The sequence below is a fragment of the Colossoma macropomum genome, unplaced genomic scaffold (assembly GCF_904425465.1).
Source record: "Colossoma macropomum unplaced genomic scaffold, Colossoma_macropomum, whole genome shotgun sequence".
Classification (NCBI taxonomy): Eukaryota; Metazoa; Chordata; class Actinopteri; order Characiformes; family Serrasalmidae; genus Colossoma; species Colossoma macropomum.
The window spans coordinates 9,895,393-9,915,879 of NW_023494788.1; the positions used below are offsets into that span (position 1 = coordinate 9,895,393).

At 38.9% G+C, this 20,487-nt stretch overlaps 1 protein-coding gene across 3 annotated transcripts in view; it reads left to right on the forward strand.

Moving 5' to 3' along the window:
- The first annotated feature begins 2,477 nt into the window (after window positions 1–2,477).
- The window catches only part of csk (C-terminal Src kinase), a 35,684-nt gene continuing 17,674 nt past the window's right edge, over window positions 2,478–20,487 (forward strand). Inside the window, exon 1 of one of the 3 annotated variants that reach the window (XM_036568304.1) lies at window positions 2,478–2,937. The gene's annotated coding sequence lies outside the window, so the exon portion shown is untranslated. Of the gene's footprint in view, window positions 2,938–3,707; window positions 3,811–20,284; window positions 20,432–20,487 lie in introns of those variants that run through there. The other 2 variants (XM_036568305.1, XM_036568303.1) reach the window with 2 other exon arrangements.

Genomic DNA, 20,487 nt, shown 5'->3' on the forward strand with positions numbered 1-20,487 from the left:
CTTCATTTTGTGGAGAGGACACAATGTTTCCTCGTGTTGTATGTCTTTTTTTCCCAGCCCACACCAGTTGGCTTTAATTCAGCCAGAAACCACTCCAGAGGTCACTGCTGGTTGATTTTTGCATTTGAACTGTAACAGTGCACGCGATGTCCGTGCACTGAGTTTACGTAGTTGAGTGTAAAGGACGCAGTTGTATGTCAACCATTCCTAAATGTGAGGTTTAACTTGTTTTCAGAGGGTTTTTTGTTTTGTTTTTTTTAACGTTACTCCTGAAAACAGACCAAGAACTGACTGAGCCTCTCAACTGTTTTGGCATTTGGCTATAAAGTATAGCTCTAATGCTTCAATATTTCATTCTCTTGTCATTTGCTGTTCTCATAAGAAGAACTGATGTCTATTTCTGTGTTCTCAAGGTTTCTTCTTTTTCTCGAGTTGTAAAGAAGTTTTGTTCTTTCATATGTGAAGTGGACGGCATCAACCAAGACAGTTGGTGTCAGGCCCTGGCCAGAACAAGCCAATATTAGTTCATGGGCCTTGTATTGTGTTCAGTCATGTTCACTGATCAGATTAAAAAAAGGTTCTGAATATGCTTCATTTTTCTCTTTTGCTGATATTTTCTTTTTTGTTGTCTGTTCTGACAAAAGCATGCAACAGAAGTCACTTCATATTCTGATTCATTGTTTTGAACACCTCTTTATAAAGCATCACAAGCTATAACCTAGTACATGACTACTATGTGACTTGTTTTGGGGGAAGAACAGATCTGGTGATCATGCATAATGTTGCTGTTCTAAATGGTTTGGGTGTCGATACACAGGTATTAACCCCTTAACCTCTGTCAGTAGGATGTTAAAACTGAGACTGAATGAATAAAGGGAACGAATAAGCATTTATGACTCGAGCATTTTTTTTTTCTCCTTCATAAATCTTAAGCTTGCCTTTCAGTGTGTATTTATCAAACATGTAGCCTAACATTTGATCCCTGTAAAGGTTTGGTGATAGGTCTGCTTTTTTTATTGTTATTCCTATGTTTTGATATTTTTATTATTATGCTCAATGCTAAGAGACAGAAATTTCAGTCTGGGGAAAATATAAACTTTTTTTAAAAAAGTAAACTCAATATCAGCAAGTCAAATGGAATTGTTTAATTCCTCTGAACAGTTTATGTTGCAATTTATTTAAAATGAACGGTATAGAAGTCTCCAAAATCACAAAGAAATCCCCCTTTTCGTGCACAAGAAGACTTTAATATACCAGTATTGTTATCAGATATCATGTCAGCTTTGGTATTACTAGGTACTGAATAAAAATAAATAAAAAATCTGCTATCTACCCTCTATCTCCCTTTCACGGCAGTTCAGCTGAACGGAGGGTGTCGCTGTTCTCAAGTTTTTTGTTTTTTTTCCAGCGTCATTAGAAACGCGCACGCGCACTTCTGTGTTTTGTGGGGTTCAGACGTCCTCACGATTGTGGAAAACAAGAGCAGTTTTACATTGTATGGAAAGAGCTTTTTACTACTGATTGAGTCAAATTCTACTTATGTTTAAAATATATGCACAATTTAGTCATTGAGGGTTGAAATGACACCCAGTAGAGAAACTTACAGACTCTGCATTTCTTTACGGTGGTGGTGATGGGAACCAGGGCTCACAATACAACTCGAATATAGCCATTTTATTTGCTGTGATGACTACTGAACCTACACGTGGTTTTTTATTGTTTATTATTTTTCAATATGTAATGTTAATTATGGTTAAATAAAAAGGAAATACACGTTTTCTTGGACCACCATGAAACTCTCGTAAAATGATGTCAAGGCATCAGACAGCGTATTCTTACCCATTTCATGTAGTATCTTTATCTGTAAGATAGCTTTTAGAAGCATGAAACACTTCTATCACCACTACTGAGAACAATACTACTCAGTAAGTCTCTCTATAACGGAGCATTTCACACCAAATTACTCTATACTACTTATACCATTTAATTATGCAGAAATTTTGGAAAATCGGTGGAATTCCCCTTTAAAGTTAGGGTTAGGTTAGATGTACACTCTTAATAAAGGGTTCTTTAGTAAAGGCAACGGTACTGTTTAGAACCGAGTTCTAAATAGAACCATTTCATGCTTTGGGTCATTGCATGGTGAAATGGTTCTTCAGATTAATAGCACCAAAAGGGTTCTGCTATCGTTGCCAAGCTTGTAACAGAACCCTTTATTGTGCAATATAGAACCCTTCTCAAAAAGGATCTATATAGATCGATATACAACACATTTGCATTTCATCATGCAAATAACCATTTAAACATGCAAATGGTTCAGCATAGAACTCATGGTTCTAAATAGAACCATTCCCTGTACTAAAGGGCTCTTAAAGAGCCATCTTTTTTAGAGTGTAGCACAGCAGCGCAGAGAAGCTAATGTAAAAACCCGACAAAGACAGGAATACAAGCTTGTGTGTGTAGAGAGAGAGAGAGAGAGAGAGAGAGAGAGAGACAGCTGGAGCAGCAGGGCAAACCCCCCGTAGCTCTGCTGTCGTTGCGTTTATAACCTGCACGCGTTCAGTAACAGACAGAAACCCTCGTCCTTCCTTCTAGTGGAGTATTTTCTCCGCCCAGCGTCGGTGTTAGTGTACGAACTGAACCCGTAGCTCGGGGTTTTGACAGTAAAGCCTCTCTTAGCCTGTCCTCGGTTCACGCCTCCCGCTATTGTCTCGCTGCACGTCGGTTAGCTGCTGTGAAGCGAGCGCTGTTTTTCTCTTCACACCGGAAAAGCAGGCGAGACCACCGCTGCGTCCTGCCGAGGAGCTGCTGCTGTTTCTCACTGTTGCTTTCAAGAGCCACACATGAACGAGCTGACTGGGAAAGCTTGAAAATATCCCTCATTCGCTTCTCTGCGGTCTTCATCTGGAAACCAACAACAACAACGACGGGACACAGGTAGCGAACGTTCCTCCCTCAGGTTCTTCTCTTCACCACCATCCACTGGGACACGGTTCCAGCAACCATTAGCTTTGTTTTGGCTCTTCATTTTTCCCACTCTTGCTTAATGGATGAGAATTGTAGATGCTACAGCCTCGAGCTGCTCTTGTTTATTGCTCATGCTTATAGTTGGGCTAGGTAATGTCAGATTCTGGGTTACTCTCACTGTTTTTTTACCCTTCTATGCTGAATGGACTCATTGTACATTGGGATACTGGGATAAATTCAGTGTTGGAGGGGCTTCTCTGCTGCACAGCTGTCCCACTTAGAGTCTCAAGTGGGGATCTTTGAGTTTCAGGGTAATGGATTAAGCCTAGTCCTGTACTCCATTTTCCTTCCCTCTCCACTCAGAATTGTGTGTAGTCCAGAACTAGGCTTAATCCCTGTTCAGGAACTCGATCCTCAGTGTCTTTTCAAGACTAAACTCTACTACGTCTCATCTAGGTGGTTCATTAGGCTTTGTTAGGCCTTACAGAGCGGAAACAAGTGTTGACTCCATAAGGCATGTAATAATGCAGTATGTGTTGTAATAGTGGTGTGTTACAGTAAAAATGACCCCAGAGTGTATCTGAAGCAATTATGTACAGGAAGTGAGTGGTTCGCTTTTTGAATGTACTGTAGTGAACCCCAGTGCACTGGAGTGACCCTCGGCCCCGCAGCGGAGAGGGACCGCCTTGCTCTTGTGTTATGTTGTCATGGTTTCTAGCAAGTGTTTTCTTCAGACAGTATTAGTATTATTTGGTATCCAGAGGACGGCCAGAGTTGACAGTCCAAGTGTGGTGGCGGGGTGATGTTGGACGCGTTGCAGGTTTTAGTAGCTCTTTATTGATGGTGTGTATTACGTATATATGCAATTGTAACTTGTGTAACGTTTCCTTGAAATGTAGTTTGAGTTCCAGGTGGTTTCCAAGGGTCTTTTCACACCATGACACAGGACAATGCTTTCACACAGGTCTAGTTTTATTACAATCGAATCAGCAGCCCATCAACAATGGGACATTTAGATCTCTAAGTATAGCACATGGTACATGACATGTTCCATTCCAAGCTGTCATTTAGGATAAGCAGCCTGTTATTTAGAGAAAATGCCTCCTTTGTTTTTTGAAATTTTATATAATATATTTAAAAATGTCCCACCAGTCAAATGACCAATTATTCAAATGCTGGTCCTCTCATGGCGTCCAAAACCCCAGTGTGTTTTTGGAGCTGATTTGAATTAATGAACAAGAGATGGATTTAGACTTGCTGGCCTCAGAAGGTCACTTCCTCCTCTTCAGCGCACAGCGCAGACTTTGACCTGGCTGGCTAGTTCCAGTCTAATCCCACTTCCAGAACCACGCAACAGTGTTAGCCCTGTCATTACAGATCTGTAACGAACCAAACACAAGCAAAACAGTCTGGTTAACGCTTTATTGCATGCATTATGAGAGCAATGTTAAAGGTTGATTTACGTTTCTTGCATAAAATAGACCCAATTATTAGCCTAACATCAGAATAATATTTAGAAAATAATGTCTGTGGGGTCCTTTTTGGGGTATGTTGCCTGTAGGCAACATTGTGAGAAATTAAATGATAATGGTATCTAAATATTTGGAATGAAACTAATAAGCCTGATATTAAAAGATCAATAAAGATCTTTGATCTTAAAATCCTAAAAATACTTTAAAAAATAAAAAACAACAATTTAATTTTCCTTTCAGTGTAACCATGTTACTGTGATGCAACATTGTGAAGTAATGTTTTGATTTTTCGCATGCCAAATTATCATTTAAAGCCACAATTAACATTTAAAACCATGCTAAAACTTAAAAAGAATTGAGTGATTTTCATGTAATCAGAAGTGACTTTTAATTTTTTAAACTAAACAGTTTATACTCGTAAAACATACCGCATGCTAATTGCTAAAATGACAGAATTTATTGTTTTACTAGGTTAAACATTAAATGTGTTAGATTTCCTAAATAAAAACACAAAAATAATTATAAATAAAAATAAATGATGATCTTTCAAGTGGCCACATAAGTGACACTTCACATGCTACTATCCATTTCCATTCCAATGTCACACAGTGTTGCTTCAAGGCAACAAACATATTTAATCGATTTCTAATAACAACAAATTATTGTATGATCCTAAATGTTAAAAGACGAACTTCACTCTCTGACAGATGTGATTTTATTGGTTTATTCAAAATCCTAACTTTATTATTAACCCTTTCTTTGTCAATGAATAAGTATCAATTTATTGTAAAGTGAGGAAAATGGATTTGTAACTCTGAGGCAACATTGAGCAACAGAGATTTAATGCATACACCATTTAAGAACATATGTCCATACTGTAATATTTACTTGGCAAAGGCAAGCATATACTTCCATACGTTAAACAGATCAGGTCAGATGATTAAGCTGATCTGTATGGCATGGCAGCTAATCAAGACCAATCTGGTTTTCTTTCACACTTTTCATTGTTCCACAGAGGACGTCTTCGTCTTGCAACAGCCAGGCTCATTGTGCGTTTAAAACCACTGCAGAAGACTATGTCCTGGATATACTGTTTGGACGCTGATCCCTGTCATTTGCTGTGGGATTTCCCCTTTTCTGAATTACTCTTTATTTGCTCTGCTTCCATTCCTTACGCTCTGAAAAAGACTCTGTGGTGGAGTGGCCTAACTTAAGCTTTACAGGCCTCAGTTTGTGGTATTTACAGTAGAGTGAAACCATTGCTTGTTTACTGCTTCTGCACAGCACAAGGGCTACTTTTCAAGCCATGGCTTTATGGACGTCTAAGGAGTAGTTTGAGTTACTGATATATTTCTGCCCTATATAGTGATTACTTCCTCATCATCTGCATCCCCCTGCAACCTCTTCTGTGGTTTTAGAAAACAGAAGCGGCTTTGATGCTTTGATCACTTGCAGCAGCTACCCCGGGCTGCACTTGTGCGCAGTGCCTTGAAAAAGCCTTCAGTTGAAGCTCGCCCTCATATGTACAGTGTAAACAGGATGTTGCGTTTGGCGTGTGTCCCCCTAGGCCTCTGGCTTCATGCAGCCGCCTTCTCCCAAGAAGGATCCCACAGAGAGGAACCGTTGAAAAGGCAGAGCGTCGCTGGGTGAACAGGTTGTCACACTGCATCAGCGCAACACAAAAAATGTCAAAGTGCGTCCAGCGATATGCCATTAACCGTTAATTAAGATCTTGGCAACGCAACATCAAGCCAAAAGTGTAGCTTCTTGAATTGTGTCATGGCAATGCAGTTTATTTAGATTAGGGTCTGACCAAGGTATCGTTTAGCTGATAAATTCAGCTAATATTCAAATAAAATGAACACATAGGCAAGAGTTTTTGTTTTGCAGCCCTATTCAAGTGTAATTATGTTATTAGATAGTTAATTACATACTGAGGTATGCAATTAATTACACTTATATTCAGTTTACGTTCAGTATTGACAGGTTCGAGTTCTTCTGACTGTTTTCTGTTCTGTTTGATGTCAAACATGACAAACATGACAAAAATGTTAAGTTTTTCTTCCCAGAACGTAAGTCTATAACTAAATTTGCATGTAAATCAAGCTATAAATAATAAAATATCACCCCTTCTGTTTACGAACATAAAGGTATTTGTTGTTATAACTGACTTCTATGGGTTAAAGGGGAATTCCCCCAATTTTGCAAAATTTCTGCATAATTACTGTGAACAAAGTCATGCAGAGTGTTTTGATGTGAAATGCTGAGTTCCAGAGAAACTTACCGAGTTTTTCACCGTGGCTGTGGAAGGAACCAGACTTCTGCCTCTTAAAGCTACTCCGCTCAAAGTTATTGTATGAAATGGCTATGGTTATCGTCGCTGTCCAGTGAAAAACATGTATTTCCATTTTTTGCGATTTTTACTTTTCTGCATCATTTGAGCTCAGCAGCTTTCACCATTGTGTGAAAATTTCATGATGATTGGACCAATAGAAATGCTCCAAAATTGCTTAGAATAAAATCTCTTTCCTTTAACTTACATTGAAAGGAAAGAACGTTTTTGACCTCTCCTGTAAAGTTACTATTTTGGAGACTTGTTTTTCTTTGGACAGCAACAATATGCTGCTTGATGCCTGAGACATTGTTTTACAGTAGTTTCGAGATAAGAATTACGCCTCCACCTTTTGTTTATTAATTTATGGCAGAGGCTCATCAGTCAATAAAGCATGGATTAACTTAAACTAGGCTGTTTTTATGTTTGACCATATAAAACTGTATTGGACAGTGTTATCAGTGCACTTTAAAATCTGTACCACTAACGGTTTTCGTCAGTCAGGCCCTAATTTAGATGTAAATTAATAAAATACAGATATTTTAGGACCATAACCCAGCATCACCTGCACATTCTAAAAGTAAAAGTACAATTAATACATCATCAAATGTAGTTTTGAAATATTGGTCAAATCAAAACACCTGCCTAATTCTGATATGTTTTTTAAGCACTGACATTGTTATGATTACAGTGTCGTTGTGCATCATTAGATACTAAACCGGCGGTCTTGATTCTTTTGGGACTGATAAATTAAGATCATGCACAGTCTCGCAGCCTGCGGGTTTCACTTCAATCTATTGATCATTTTTGGAATTTGCACGCCACACTGCTGCACAAGGCTCTCTCACTCCTCATCATTAACTGTTTTTATTTCCTTAGGCTCTTTTGTCATGCTTGAGTTTGTATTTGAAGTATAGTGCGTTAAATCCCAAACAGACGTGGTTATGAGTCAGGGTCAGGTGCTGCACTGTTATTGCGTGGCTATATGCAGCTGCTTTTTGCCGTTTTTCAGTTAAAGGCCCACAAAGAAAAACATCTGAAGCCAGTCAGGGTGGAGTGAAGTTGGCCACCTCTCGTTGCCACACATACACATGCACACACAACACAAACCCACGTCGCTTCCTTGCTTGTTATTGCGTACACTGCCCTCTCTCTCAGATGGTTTGAATTGAAGTGGAGCCCTGTTGTTTTCTGCCGGTAGCTGTTTTTCACAGCATGCTGGTACATTAGCAGTGTGGACGATTCAGGCCGCTGGAGGAACTGCGCTGGCCCGAGGGGGATGGTGTGTGTGTTGGGAAAGGCCGTTTAGAGAGAGACTCCCGACTGTCCCGGCTGACCGCTGACCTGGTGTTCAGTGAGAATGAGGCAGGGAATGGGAGCGGTTGGCTGGGAATAATTACTCAGGAACATGCCTCATACACGCACTGCAGAGCTTCCAGTAAGCTTCTGCTTATTGCTTCTCAGGGGAGTACAAATGCATTGTGATGCAACGATCTGAAGGGGGAAATTGGCCTGCATTGATTTTGTAATGAATGAGTTTTATAAAATGGATAGCTTCAGCTCTGAAAATGTGATTGGCTGAGCCACATTTAAAGCTGTGGTAAAATAATTGATATATGCACATAGAAGGGCACACAAAATAACTATATTAATGCATCAAGTTATTCAAAAAGAATTATGTTATCGACATAACAGAATTGGCAGTTAGCAATCTCCTCCAAGCGTGTTGAGCTGCCTAGTAATGTTGCGTTAGCAGCAGTTAGGAAACGTGGTAGCAGCTCGTGTTTCTCAGGGGAAACACATCTTCACTGACCAAAGCGTAAAACAAGTATCACCAAAATGGTAACTTTACACAAACGTTTTTTGGTTTTAATGTAAGTTAATGTAACAAGATTTCATTCCATGTAATTTTGGGCCAATTATGTCAGTTCATTTATCATGTTGTGTTCAAATTGTGTTGAAAAATAAAGGTCTAAAAAAATTTGAGATACATGTTTTTGGACAATGATATGCTAGTCCTGACCCTCCCAGCTTGGTAGCATTAAGTGATAGGGAAACCCAGTAGCGGGCAGGAACATGAGTAACACCCCCCCCCACCAACACACACACACACAACACATCCAATCAGGGACTGATGAATATGAACACCTTTGGTTTTCTTAACTGGAGTATTTAGTTCAGTGTCCCTGCTGTAACACACCTGATTCCACATCTCTTTAACAATCCCTTGTTGAGCTTGTTGAAAACAGTCAAATATACAAGTCAGGGCTGCTCCAGCATCAGGGTAACATTGGGTAACAGGAAGTTTCATTTTTGCATTAATGGCTAAGTTTGCTCTTGTTTCTTACTAAGTTTGTAACTTTGTCAGTACCAATGGAGTCTAGGCCTGCACTGTGGAGACCTTGTAGCTGCTGTCTGGCGCTTTTAATCCCACTCTCCGCATGCAAATGCAACTTTCACCCGACACTTCCAAAGATGTGGTCTTTCCTCCCGCTGCGCAGACAGCTCTAATCTCCAGGCTTTCACTCTCGGCACCTGTCACTAAATCATGAATGTGTTTTCTGGAGCAAAACAGGAGTCAACTCCCCTCAGATTGAGCTACTTGAAATGCATGCAGCCATTCTCTTGCTTTGCAAAGACGGCCATACCATCTGCCCTGCCTGGTGCTCCACTTCTTTCCCCTGAGCTGAAAGAGTTTTAGCTTCCATGCATATTGATGAAATGCAGGAATAATTAGTGAAGAGGGTCTTCAACAGGCCTTTTTACTGCTACCACCATGTCCTCTGGAGCAAATTTACGTAAGGATCTTGTCCTAAGGTTACATGGTGGAAATTGTGATGTAAAGTAAAGCTGAAAGTACATTTAAGTAGCACACTCTTCAAAGCCTTCGCCATCAAAAGATACTGCCAGAACAGTGAAATGTTCATAGCAGGTGTGTTTTGTGGTCATGTAGCAGTTCCTCACATAGTTCCTCACACCTCTAGTCCAGAGTTAAGCAGAAATGTCTGGGCCACAGACTGGCTAGCGGTATTACTATTGAATTGTACACTTAAAAATAAAAGGTTCTTTTGGTTCCTTGAAAATAGGGAGGTCTTTAGAGAACCATTTTTATAAATGACGTGTCCACATAAAGGTTCTAAGAAGAACGCTTAAAGATTCATCTACCGATTACTTTTATGATTAATTGAGTCATCAGAGTTAAAAAAAAAAGGCTAAATAATAAAAATGAACCTGACTGAAAGGTCTTCTAAACAAGGAGGCCTCTGCCTTCTACGTTGTAGACTGGGATTCAATCCCTGCCTGGTTAAGCACCCTACACTGTACCAATAAGAGTCTTTGGGCAAGACTCCTAATGCTATCTTCACCTACCTGTGTAAAAATGATCAAATTGCACTGCTAATTCAGTGAAAAGGTACATTTTAATTGATGCGGAAAATAAGGACTTAAGAAGTTATATATAGTAAGCGTAGGCAATGTGATGATACTTCTCATTACTAGGTGCTGCAGTAATTATTCAACAGTATTCCATGAAGTTGGTCATTCAAATATTTGAAAATGCAAAAAAGCCTTTCGAACAACCAACACGTACCACTTTATTGAACACAGGCACTTCAGTGGGGAAGCAAACCTTTATCAAGCTAAGTGCTACCTTCTCACCAGTAGCACGCACCTGCAAACTGGACTCCAGACTCCTTGTGATTTGGCACAGCTTGCGAGACTCATAATTCCAGGTGACAGTATCAGTTTTAAAGAGGAATTCCAGTGATCGTTCAATATTGTATGTATAATTCAATCATTGAGATGCAAACAGAGTCATTCAAAGTGGTTTGGTGTGAAATGGGTCATTGTAGAGAAACTTACCGACTTTACAGTGGTGGTGACAGCAACCAGACATCACCATGTCTGACACAAATATAGCCATTTATTTACTATCCAAAACCACCAGTGAACCTACACATGTCTTCTAAATTTTAATATGTAATGTTGATGATGGTGAAATAGTGGTAAATATAGAAACAAAAAGTTTTAATGGGGACTGCTTTGACTCATAACACACTACATGTATCTCCACCATTGATAGATTTTTAAAAGCACATTGGAGCCCAAAGGTTTATCTCACAACTTTCATAGAACGATGTCTCGGGCATCAGGCAGTGTATTCATAACCATTTTATGTAAAAACCTTTAGACTTTTAACCTTTAAACTTTTCAGATGTCTGGTTCCTATCACCACCACTGTGAACAATCCTAACTTGGGAAGTTTCCCTAAACATTGTTACATCTTAACAGTTAACTTCCCCTTTAACTCCAGGTTCAGTCCAAACAAGCTTCTGCTTCTCCAGATTGCTGCTAGCTAGCAGGTGCTCACTTGCGTTTATTACTGAGAATTAATGAGAGCGTGCCGGCTAGCTAGCAGTCCAGAGCTGCTAGCCGTTAAAGCAGATAGGGCTGGATTTATTGTGTGCATCAGTGTAAAGCAGGTTTGAGAGGCGTAAAAACCTTCATCACTGCCCAAATTCACTGACATAAGTTTACCAAAATGTTTTTATTTTTAATACGATGGTTAAAAAGACACTGTTTCTGCTCTCCGGCTCTGCTCACAGCTGTTCAGAGTCAGGTCAGGGTTGCCAGATTGGAAAGAATCAAAAAATTAATTCAACTTGCTATGAAAGTTTATTATAAGAAAACAAATAAATACAGTTTATGCAGTAGTGCAAACAAGGAAAAATACAAATAAAAATCAAAGAATTAAGCCAACAATAAGAATGGAAACGTTTTTTATTTTCAGTTATTAAAATGTGAAATGTCTTTTTATTGTTATAGAATATTTGAGATAATATTCAATAGAATATTCAAAAAATGAAAACGTTCCATAGAACCATATCGTTTTTCTTATGAAACCTCAGAAAAACAAAATTGTCATACTTGGTATGTACTGTGAAAACGTAGTAACGTGAAGTAACATGATGTGTCTGCCATATCACTCAGTCCAAACATACAGAATAAAATTATGTTTGCTTTGTTGTGGTATGAGGGGGTGGAGTAACTCTGTAGCAGGACAAATCAAATGTCTTCATGGACCAATTTTGGGGCAGCCGTGTTGTAAATGGAGTGCGAGTATTTTTCTGCTTTTTATTTTAATTTGCTCTGTACTTGAGTGAGAAGGAAACACTGGAGTGAATGCACTGCACCCAAAACTGCACCACTCTGTTTTGTGTCAGGGTCGAGTGGTTAAATGGTTGCTAGGAGGAAATTACAGTTTTGTATTTGAAATGAGAAGTAGAGGGAGAACGAGAGCGAGAGTAAGAGCGAGGCTGAGAATAAGAATGCTGTGTGACCGGAGGTCAGAGCGGTTGGCCTGTCTGATCTTGCCCTAACACACACACTGGAGAGACAATCGCTTGTAGCTAACTTCTCTCTCTCTCTCTGATCTTTACACATAGAAGGCATTATGGTGGAAAGTGTGGAGAGACAGATACAACTGCTGGCTTTCATGTGTTGATTTTGTAGAGAAGGGCGGTCATGTTGACCTCATTCGCTTTTAAGAACGTGCAGGGATTTAAGTTGACTTTCTCTTGCAGTAGGAAGTAACTGATAAATAAAATATGCATAAACTAATATACATAAACAAAGGCTGCCTATGAATATTCAGTGTTCTGTTCCTGTAACAGATGTTTCACCACACAAACACACCTTTAAAGAATATTAGCACTGACTCTTGAAACTAGGGCAGACAGGACGAACTCCACCAATGATAATGATGATTATTAATGACGTGATTAAAAATAGTGATTAGTACATCATCAGTACATCTTAACAAGCTGCAGGAGAAGTTTTGTACCACCAGTTTTGACAAATGCTCCACAAAAGCATCTGAGATGAGTAGGTCATCAGGCTCAGAATTCTGCTGGTAGATTCTGCTGATCTGTAAATGTGCAGGCATATCAGCAAAATAACCCCTGAAATCCCATATAATAGTTACCAATAATAGCCTTAATTGTAATAGCTGAATAATAAGCCTATTAATAAGAACCCATTTTGTATATATATATATAGGCTTCTACTCCCAATTCCAGTAGGTTGTCAAATTTACATTTTGTATACATAGCAATTAACATCAGCACTTTCTGATTGATCTGCAACCTGTTGCTGTCAGTACCCACTTTCAACACCTCACACTTATTTCTGGTTTAAACCACATTCACTTTCAGTTTCAGGCCCAAATCTTACACTTATTGCATTTGTGTAGTTTTATGTACTGAAAATGGTCATAATTCATTTCTACACGATCATTTTCAACCTCTCTTTAATCCTTAGAATTAAAGTGTTTTTGTTGCTGGAAGACGGATATATGTAAATGAGCTCTGTTCTGATTGACTGCCCTGTATTGTGCGTGATTCAAAAAGGCAGACAGAGCTGAAACACTCCTTATAACTTCAGTGGGCAGGGCTAAACTGTTGTAGACTGAATAGTTAAGTATATGTAAATGAGTTGGTTTTTATGACATCACAAAACAATGAATTCAAAACAGGTTGGTTTTTGCAGCTTAGTTTCCATATATGGAAACATTAACAATGTTTACAAATTACTTCAACCTTATTTATTTAAAAAAGATGAGGAAAATGATATGAGCCTTTTTAGACAACGTACCAAAAATGTTTAATTGCTACCTGCAGTGGACAATGTATAAACGATACCCAGCTAGTTATGGCTAACCATGTTTGTCACACACATGTAAATATGTTAAATATTTATGCTTGTCAAAAATGCCTGGAAAATCCCTGGAAAATGTTTTGTTTTGATGAATATAACAAAAACTATCAAAGAAATCATGTTCAATTATCAGAAACATAAAGCCAGGTGTCAGGCAAACTTTTATAATCCTCCATTCCAAGTTTAAAGTGATCTTCCACATTAAAAGCATTGCTGGAAGCAGTTTCTGTGCATGTTTTGGGAAGATGATGGTGAAGTGGATGATCTTTGCTGAAGGATGAAAGGCTGTTGCCCTGGACTTCTGTTCCACCCTCGCTATCTCCCTGCACATCGTGTCTCCATACTCACCGCTCCCATTGAAGCTGGCTTCCTGGTTCCTCATGTGGCCTAAAGGCATTTTACTCTGTCTTTTACTGTCACCCGTTCTTTTTCACTCTCTGTTCTTTCTCGTTTAATACGGTCTCAAAACCAGTCAGCCAGTCTCTGATCTGCTCAGTGTGACATGTAGTGATCTCTTGGCCGAGTTTATCAGTGAGCGCGCTACGACAAACTTCAAGACTCAGGCTGCAGCTCTGATCTTTTTCTCTCTTTATGAGATTTAACTTATCTGTTTTCTGCACACTGGTGCACGTTGCCTGCACGAATCGCTCTGTGTGCTCCTTTGATCACACTCTCTTTATGAAATTCACTTATCTGCTTAACGTGCACCTTCTGCACCCTGACACATATAAGCAAATCTGTTTTTGCAACTTGCAGCACCATAATAATTTCCCAGGAGTAAGCAATTTCCTGTCTAAACATCTTAGCTGTAGTGGGTGGCCCACATTTGTTTTACACAGGCAGGCAGAACCTGGTCCATTTGCTCAAGCCTGGCACCAAGACCAACCACATTTCATCAGTACCACCAAGTATCGAAAAATTCTGTCATTCGATACCAGATCTCAGGTATTCAGTCTTATCAGCTTTGGGGATCCAATAAGCTTACTTGTATCGAAATCTAGAGTGCTTATTGGCTGTCTAAATTACACATCACCAGCATGTTATTAACATCAATTATATAGACGTAGTTTTTGTCATGTGTATTATTTGTATTTAATATTTCAATATCTTTCATAATTCCATAATTTTTGGGATGTAAACAAAGTCAATCAGAGTGATTTTGATGTGAAATCATTCACTGTAGAGAGACTAATATAGCAATTTTATTTACTATCCGGAGCAACCAGTGAACGTGTCTTCTGAGTTTTTATGTGATGTGCAAATGTTGAAATAGTGGTAAAGCTGAAAACCTTTTTTAAAAGTTTTGTTTGGAGGCATTTTTTTTCTTACAGTGCCCTGCATGTACCTGTCCGCCATGAACCTTCTCAAAACTATGCAAAAAAAAAAACAAAAAAAAAACAGTGGACCTACACATGTTTGATGATGGTAAAATAGTGGTAAATCTGAAAAAATAAGTTTTAGGGACTATTTTGCCTCATCTCTCTGCATGAATGCCTTTTACAAATACATTTTAGGCCAAAACCTTCTCTTAAAACTATCAGAAAACATTGAGTATGTTTACATGCACTCAATAATCCGATAACTGCAGAAAATCAGATTTCATCACTAATCCAATCAGTGCATTTATATGCACTTGAGTAATCAGATAATGTGAAACTCTGGGTCTACATGAATCAGGCAGTAATCAGATTTCTGCTTTGCAGCCGGCCAATAAACTCATAGATGACGTGACGTAAATGTAATGTAAAACTCAAACTTCATGCCGCAGCTTTTTTTTTTTTAAAACATCCAACCATTTTAACCGAAAATATGAAAATACATCATCTAAGAATGAAGATGAACATGAAGAATGTTTGAATCCTTAATTTCATCAAGCATATAGTTGGTTTCAGCGTCGCTCCAAAAGTGTTTTGCTGTCATCTCATGATAGCACTGCTTGATGATTTACGGTACCATGGTCTGTTTTCGCACATGTGCAGACTGAGGAATCCAAAAGAAATCAGAGTAAGAGTTTACATGTACTGAGAAATCTGATTATTGAGCTAAAATCCAGCTCTCTTTATCGAATTTCTTAATCGGATTTCTAGGCCTTACTCTGATCTAAGAAATCAGAGTATGCTGTTTATATGATCATTTGAATAGTCAGATAACTGCAGAAATCCGATTATAATTGGATTATTGAGTGCATGTAAACACACTCAATGTCTCAGACGAGTAGCATATCACTGTTGTTGAAAACCTTGTATCTCCATTTTTGATGTTTTTCAGTTTTTGACAGTCATAAAAAATACATATTGTCCTTTACATTGTGTGTAAATTTCATTATGAATGGACTAAAAGAAATGACCCAAAATGGCTTGGAAAATAGTCTGGTTCCATTGACTTACATTAAAAGTAAAATATGTTTTTTCCTTTTTCTGTAAAGTTACCGTTTTGAAGATACAAGGTTTTCTTCTGACAACAGCGATATTCTTAACCATTTCATGTAACAGCTTTCTGTGAGGGGGCATTTAGAGACATTAAACTCTTCAGACTTCTTATTGCTTTATGATAGCTTTGAGAAGGTTTTGGCGTTAATGGCATTTTTCATTTGTATTCATGAGAAGAGGTTCATGCAGAGTGTAAAAGGCAAAATAGTCCACAAAGAAAACTTGTTTTTATGAGTTTGCCACTGTTATAAACATTACATAGAAGACATCTGTGGTTATTTTGGATAGCAAATAAAATTACTGTATTTTCCACATCTCTACCTCTGGTTCCTATCACCACCACTGTAAAGAAATGTGAGTTGATAAGTTTCTCTACAGTGAACCATTTCAGAGCGCTCTGAATGACTGAAAATTTGGTGGAATTCTACTTGAAAGCCATCTGCTTTGTCTGGAAGGCAGTCATGAGAAGTGCTCTTGTGTTAGGTGGAGTAAATTCCCTGAGTGATGATATCATTTGTAATGGGGTACTTGCCCAGGCACACCCCACATTGCTGCTGTCACAGAAAATATCTCTCCTCAGTCTACATCTCATTCTGCATTTGTGAATGGATCGAAATGATAAGGTCAGGCTTCTTCTCTGGCAGTGTGTGCAGTTTGCGCTGGGCTGTTCTGCAGAACTCTGCAGCATCCTGCTTTTTTGTTGCGGTGTACAGAATTGTATTTTTATGTCTAGGTGTTTTCATGCGATTGCATCATGTTTCCCTCTCTGCGGTGACGTGCATGTGCTTGTGTTTGTGTGTATGTGTGCAACTCTGACTGTAAGCTAAACATCGCCATCTGTTAGGGTTACTCAGCTTGTTCTCACTAAAACCGTCAGCTAATTTAATGAAATAACCTCAGGCTTATTGCAGTTATGTGTCATGCTGCATTCTGTAATAGGGCCTAAACAGCTTCCAGTCTGTTTTGGATGTGTGTTTATACAGCATAAACAGCACTTCAGTTCTCTGAACAAAAGACTGAAGTTATTCTCAACACAGCTACTTCTTGCAGCTTCTCCTAAGACTACTGTGAGATGCTTAGTGAGTTTACATGTGTGGTGTTAGTATGTCCTCTTGCTTAGTGTAGTGAATGCCTCAGCAAGTGGAGTGGTAACTGGAGCAGAGTGACTTCTGCCATTCCAGGATGAAAAGCAGCTGAAGAATCCCCCAGATGAATGTGCTGCAAGTGCATGTCCCCTTTGGGGCGACTGCTGGCATTGCTGAGGATGAGCTGTTCATGCTTTCAGATGCTGAATTTCTAACCATGGAGACCGAGATTGTTCAGTAACTTTGAATAAACAGATATTTTGGGGTGCAGAAAAACCATGAAAGTGTATTATTATTATTATTATAATAATGTTTATTATATTCAAGATTTACATGTGTGTCCAAATATAACTAGACTAGTTTATACATTTTCTGTTGTAGTACAACTTTAAATTATATATATTTTTAAATATTTGGTTGTGCCACCTGACATTTTCTAGGTGGCAAAATAGATCATTCAGTTAAAAACATGCATTTATACCATTATAAAAGCCATCAGGACATTAGAATAGATGCTGGCAGATGGACATCATATCCTTTTTAATAAGAGAGCATAATTTTCAAAGCTATATTTGTCATTGACCCATATGTGATTAATTTAAATGGGTCCTCTTTTGTACCATAAATTAGTCACACTTAACTTGGTCCAGGAGACTCTTTTCCTTCCTCTGGCTATTATAACCCTCAATATCCACCAGCAAAACCACTCCATTAAAGCAGACTGTTTGTTGTGGAGTCTCTTATGAGGCTGGCCGAGACATTTCAGCCAACAGGCCAGTAAGCGTCTGAACTTTCGACTTGTCTGAAACAACAAGTCTCCCTTCAGCCCTGACAGTCTGTTTCCTGTCTTTAAGTGATTCATGTTATTCCTGTCGAGGTGGTGTAAAATTAGGCAGTCGGAACAGTAGAGGAAGAGGGTGTTTTTGAAGGGAAGCGGCTTATATCCTCACTGTAAGGGCTCCTGGGGATGGGGGCTGTGGTTGGCGCCTTGCTCTGTGTTGCTCTAGCCTACACCCATCACATAGCATTCGCTGCCTGCTAACGGCTGTGTGTGCCTCTGCCACCAACAGCACAGGATGTGACATCATAGCATAGAGCTCACAACAATGCCCAGCTTTCCGACAACTCTAATATCTAACTGTAGCTGCTTTGTGTCTAAGGGTGGGCGATGCAACATAGAACATCATAATACTTAAGGGCATTTTCAAGATGGCTGTTATGTATCCTGACTTTTTTATGAGGTTTAGTAATGATGGGCAAGAAAAATGCTTTGTTGGTCCATGTCCCTGATCATATTAAGCATGATTCATCATATCATATCCTTTAAAAGATAAAAACATCTTCCGATAACATCACTGTGCACCAGTGTCTGGGAAAAATAATATTAACAAATAATATCATATTTCATCTCCCCCTCCCACCACCCACACTTACGCTCAGCTAGCTCAGAGACCCTCCCTGATAGTGTATTTCACTCAAAAATAAGCAATGGAATAAGGAACAGGAAGGAAAAAAATCAAACAAAAGAAAATAAATAAATAAGTGAAATAAGATAATATTATAATAGACTGACATCCAATTAGCTGCTGATATGCAGTTTAAGAAGTCATTGTACAGCAGTGGATTGATGTTTTAGCAGCAAGATCTCATGCCCTGCTCATGCAGACCTACACAGTCCCTGAAGTACAGTTTAGTAATTAAGGTGTACAGTGATGACTCTTTGTTCTATAATGTCTGTGACACTTTTTGAAAATGTGTATAGTCACTTTGTCTGGAGAGAAGTTCAACTTTAAAAGAATGTGCATAAATCTTTGGAAATAAACTGCAACTGCAGCCTAACACATTAAATATTAAAAGGCCCCTATCCTACATTTTAATTTTTCTATTTGTGAGGTACCAAAACAGTCCTAATTCCATTTCACATGGCATTTCAAACCCCTCTTTATCCCTCAGAATTAGAAAGGCTGTTTTGTTACTGTGCCTTTACGACTGATATATGCAAATGAGCTCTGTTCTGACTGGCTGTTCTGTATTGTGCCTCATTCAAAAAGCATTCAGGGCTGAAACACTCTTTAGAACTCTTCAGAACTCAATATAACACTGTGAATGGGTGGGGCTGGGCTGCTGAAGCCTGACTGTTTGGAAATATGTAAATACACTGGTTTTTGTGGCATCACAAAAACAGTTCATTTTAACTGTGTTTGCAGCGTAGTTCCCATATATGGATGGTATGGAGTGGAGAGTGAAGGGTTTACAGAGTTTACATAACACACAGCATACGTTTTATTAACACTTTTATTTCCGATTAGTAAGGAAAGTTAGGTTTCCATGATATTTTATTTTTTCAATTAAGACATTTGTATGGTTTTACGTGCCAAAAGTATTGGAATTCATTTTTACATTGACATTTTATGACCTCCCATTATCCCTTAGAATTAAACAGGCTGTGTTTGTTACTGTGCCTTTAAGAGCCATAGGCAGATATACAAATGGGTTGGTTTTTGTGACATCACAAGAACAATGAACTGTTTTGGGGCTGTTTTGGAGCTTAGTTTCCATATATGGACTGGGAAATGAGTGATATGTTTTGAAAACAATGTTGACATACTGCTCTTTTATTTTTAGAAAAGCAAGGGAATTAGTTATTTTTTCATAATATGGGCCCTTTAAGAAACATTAACTATGTTCCATTCAGTAGTACAAAGTCTACAGAAGCCAGGGTTACAAGTGTAGTCAGAGTGCAGACAAAGTACTGGCAGCATAGTTTTTGGGGCACTCGCACCTCTGGGGTAGTTTGAATGACATCATCAGTGTTTTGTTTGTGTTCTACTGTAATGAAGCTCTTTCATAATAATGACATAATGGTTTCCCTGGAATGGTATCTCACCATGACTTACGCCAGTAAGTGCGTTTTTTTAAAGAACCATTTCCCAGTTCTTTTTCTGGCTTTGGCTATAGGTTGCAGTCTCAGCAGGCATACACTGTGATAATGTGGCCTAGTGATACCTTGTTGATGTCAGTTTTCAAATATTACTTTTACAGTAGGCTGATTTAGGGCTTCTGTGAATGTTGCACGGTTTTAGCTAGAATAATCCACCTTCACCTTTTGCCTGCGTTTAAAAGCATGCTTCACTGTGTTCGGTAGTTAACAGCACCCTCTCGGCCTCAGTTCCTGTCTGAGGCATCGGAAAATCTGCAGCCACCACTTCCCCTTTGAAAGTGTGCGTGTGTGCTTCCTGTTATTAAGCTGCTTACGCTGACATGCTAGTCAGTTTTAGAGTGATTGGTTGATTTGATCGTTTGATTCTGTGAAAAGTACGGAGGCTTCTAACGAGTCTGGAGCGGCGCCTCTTTGTATGCGGATGCTGATCAAAGTTGCTCTCTTATCACCTTGTGCAGTGGAATGAGGCTTTGACTGAAGGGGTCTTTTTGGTAGGTGCTATTAAGTGGATGGCAGTTTCACATCTTTTCTCTTTTCATTAGTTGCA